Source organism: Pediculus humanus, genomic scaffold (genome assembly GCF_000006295.1).
Source record: "Pediculus humanus corporis 1103172107551 genomic scaffold, whole genome shotgun sequence".
In the NCBI taxonomy this organism is placed as follows: Eukaryota; Metazoa; Arthropoda; class Insecta; order Psocodea; family Pediculidae; genus Pediculus; species Pediculus humanus.
Genome location: NW_002987166.1, coordinates 342,412 through 347,125, shown reverse-complemented (window position 1 = coordinate 347,125; position 4,714 = coordinate 342,412).

Below are 4,714 nucleotides of genomic sequence, written 5' to 3'. Positions count from 1 at the left end.
CGTAAATACATACATATACATATATTTGATAAGAGAATAGTAATGATGATGATAATAATAATAATAATATAAATGGTTAAAAAACAAATAATACGGAGAGAATAGGAATTGGTATAATAGTTATAGAAACATTGACCTCAACCAAACTTCAAAGTCATAATAAAATTTTTTTTTTTCTTTTTGTGATTCATACCTGGTTACCAGATGTACAAACGAAAAAAAAAATTACCGCTTTCTTGTGTTGTTGTTGTTGTTGTTGTACAATACAACAACAACCGGCCGACAATAACAATAATCGTCTGCTTGAAATTTTTTAAATCGTTAAATGTTTAGGTTTTTTACTGATTTAATAATACCCCCCGAAAAGTTGCGTGAGAAAAGAAAAAAAAAATTATTTATTTATTTAATAAATGATCGATTTGTCCGCAGCAAATTTTATTTTTTTTGCTGTAGGAAATATTTCATTTTAAAAAGATTTAATTTTGCGCAAATTTTATTTAAAGAAAGGAAAAAAGAAATCAAAAAATTTTTTTTTTTTTTAATTACAGGTGTGAATTTTATAGTCGATTTTAATTATTTAAAAACCGTAAAATTTAATTTAAAAAAAAATTAACATTAATATAAAGGACAGACAGACAGGCAGGCAAGACGGCAAACAAACAAACAAACAAACAATGAATAAAATATTTAAATCCGTATTTTGTCACCTCAAATTATTTACAAATAGAAAACTTGAAAAAAAAAAGAAAAAAAATTTACAAGAATTCAATACTAATTATTATCGTACAATTTTGTTTGTTTGTTGTTGTTGTTTGTTATTGTTTGTTTGTTTCTATTGTTTTTGAGTTTTTTTTTTTTCAATACAAAAAACTTTTATTTATTTAATTTTTTTTTTTTTTGTTAAATTTCGGGTTGTTAACTTTTACGCACGCACGCACGTAAATTTTTTATTTTACAAAATAAATTTTCTTTTTTTTCTTTCTAAGAATTAATGACGTCATATCCGGTTTGTTTTTTCCGCCCGCCTGCTTTAATTTTATTCAGCGACCTTTTCTTTTTTTTAAATATATATAAAGGCAAAATAAAAATAATTGATTAATTTTTTAATGTATACAAAGAAAAAAAAAAAACACGTAGCACAACAAGACGGTTGTCGACGACGGTTATGAGTTTGTTTTTATTTTTTTTTTTTATATGTAGAATAAATTTCGTCTGCTAATATTTAACGACTAACATCGACATGACTTTGTGAATATTAATCCCTTCGGGACAATTATTATTATTATTATTTATAAACGTTAAATATTTGTTTTTCTCGTGTTCGATGTAATTTAAAGTTAAGCAAATTTAAACGGAAAGGTGTTTGTTGTTGTTGTTGTTGTGGTTTTTAACATACAGGTGAAGAAGTAGTGAAAAAGGGGATCGGGATTTTTTACATTTATAATCATCATCATCATCATTATTATTATTATTATTACAAAGACCGGTATTAATTTTTAACCGTGCGAAAAAAAAATTAAAGAAAAAAAATTCGAATTTGTTTATTTATTTATTTATTTTTTCGTTTTTGTCGATTTTACTCAATAAAATTATTAAAAATTTATTTATTTATTTATTTATCTAGTGACACGTTTTTTTTAGTAAAAATAAATAAAATTTTCACGATCGGAATTAAAAAAGGAAAAAAAGAAAATGAAACTTTTTAAAAACGTTTTCATCATTGTTAATTTAAATAAATAATAAATCAATAATAACAAATCGATATTATTATTATTATTATTATTTTTAAAAAATAAGTACATAAGTAAAATACATAAATATGTATTATTAATAAAATTTTATTTTATTTTAATCATATTTCGATAGTCGATTGTTCGCCTTTTTTCTTTCTCGATTGATTTTTGCCTCGATACACATATTTCAAATGTTAAAAGAGCTACAACAACAACAACAACAACAAACGTGTCTTTAAATATGATTAGCAGAAGAAAAAACAAAAACCCCCAAAGGATACATTCAATCATTTCATAATAATAATAATAATAATAATTTTAACATTGAATAAATGTTCGCATTCAAATTGTGACCGCCCGGATATTAATAATATTTTTTTTTAATGCAAATATTACGCGCACGTCTAATTTTATTTTTTTATTACGTAATTTATTATTATTATTTATATTTTGTTTTTTTCGTTCCATCCGATTCGACGTGATAATTTTATTACTTTCATGACGTCATAATATATATAAAAAAAACGACATTAATTATCGACGTAAAAAATTTTTTTTTCTTTTAAATTAATAATAATTATTAATTTATGGTTTTAATATTTATGTAAATATCACACTGATTTATTTATTATTATTATCATCATCGATAATTTTCATATTTTAATAAGAGTAATTTTTTTTTTTTTGATGATTTAAATTACAAAATGGCGGCGGAAAAAAATTTCTTTTGAGTTTTTTTTTTTTTTTGATTGGTGGAAGAAGTTGAAAGGAAGAAATGCGTGAAAAAGTTTTTCGTAAAAAAAAAAAAATTGAATTCTATAAATACTTATACCTAATAGAATAATAATAATGATAGTAATAATAATAATAATAATAATAATAAGGGAAATATTATATAAAGTGTAAAGAAAACCTATTTTTTTTTTTTAATTAGAAAGCGTATGACCGTATTCATTATAACTTCCCGTTATTGTTTTAAATTTTATTTCATTAAAGAAAGAAAAAAAAAAATTAATAGACGTTTTTATAGTTATAGTATATATATATTTTTTGCTATAAATATAAAAATATAGTCTATAATATAAAAACAATTAAGAATATATAAATATATATATCGAAAGTTTTCTTTTTTCTATCGTTGCGAGTAAAAAGAAAACATTTTTTTTTTTAATAATTTTTTTTTTTAATAATTTTTTTTTTTTTAAATTTATCAATATGATTTGAAGTAATCAATCAATCAATCAATCAATCAATCAATCAATCATTCATTCATTTAATCGATTATGTTCATGTTATATTATTTTAAATTTTTAGAATGCAGTAAAAAATAATGATAGAGCTCGGGTTAAGGTAAAAATTTTACTTTTTTTCATGTTCGTGACGTCATAATTAATTTTCGCGGAGGGCAAAATTTAAAAAAAAATTTTTTCCGATTTCCCCTTTTCCCCCTTTCCCCCCTTCCCACTCTTCCCCCGCTTGCCTTTTTCGCCTTCCGAAATAATGAGTTTTTTTTTTGAAATTTAAATTTAAATATCATCAGCGTCCAATGATTTATTTTTTTTTTTTTTATGTAACGAAACAAAAAAATATTTTCACGGCCTTATAATACAAATGTAATTCGCTTTCACTTACAATAATAATAATAATAATAATGATAATAATAATAATGGATGATATGAGTTGACCATTCACGTATAAAAGCCATATACAGGCACGTAATAAGGCGGAACTTATTCGACGAATAGAAAAAATTTTAAAATGTCAGCTCCGATACTAATCGTAATAATAATAATAGTAATAATAATAATAATAATAATAATAATATTGTATTAAAATTAAATTTTTCTTTTTTTTTTAAAAAAAAAATTTAATTTAATTTAATTCTTCAATGATAACGTTATCATTATTTAAATATTTATCATTTTTTATTCAATTTTTTTTTCTTTTTCAATAACCTTTTTGCACGGCTGCCAACCACAATTTTTTTTTTTTTCAATTTTCAGCCATTTTGTTTTATTTTAAATAAATAAAACCACGTGGGGCAGCTATATTTGTTTAGATTAATTTTTTTTTTATTCGTATATTCGTAAAAAAAAAAAAAAAAAGGAAAAGTTATTAACAAATAAAAATTCCAAATTTGCTCCAGTTTAATAAAAATAATAATAATTAATAATAATAACGATAATAATAATAATAATAAATTATTGTTTATTTTTATGTATATATATTACGGATCAAAGGGCGGGCGTTTGTTATTTTATTTTACGTTTGGGTAAAAGTAATATTAAGTAATAATTATTTGTCCGGTATTTATTGCAAAAAAATAAGTAAATAAATAAGTAAATAAAAATTTATTTCGTAATAATAATAATGATAATAATAATAAATAAAATAAGGTAAAAATAAAATAAAAATTAAAGTTAAGCAAAGTAATTTTACGGAAAATTTAAATAAATTATTATTATTATTATTATTTCGATTGAAATTAATAAACAATCATGATAATAATAATAATAATTATTATTATTATTATCTACTGCTTTTAAGCAATATAGACGTAATAAATAGAAAAAAAAAGGAAAATTTGCTACCGCGTTTTAAATTTTGCAATTGTTTACAATTACGCGATAATAATATTTTTATTATTATTATTATTTGCAATGTTTCGAGTGTTAATTTTTTTTTTTTTATAAAGGTAATTATTATTATTATTTTTTATTATTATTGAGACTTAATATTTATTACCACGGCACCGTTTTGACCGCATTCATTTTCTTTCGAATGAATCTTCTTTTTTTTTTTTTTAAATTGATTTATCGATAATTTTCCAAAAATGTTATCATTATTATTTAATTAAAAACTGGAGAAAATTTTGGAATTATTATTATAATTATTCGATTGAAGGGCTTTTTTTGAGGGGGGCAGGGGAGAGAGAAAAAAAAATTATTCGGTTTATATTAAAACTTTATTTTTTTTTTTTT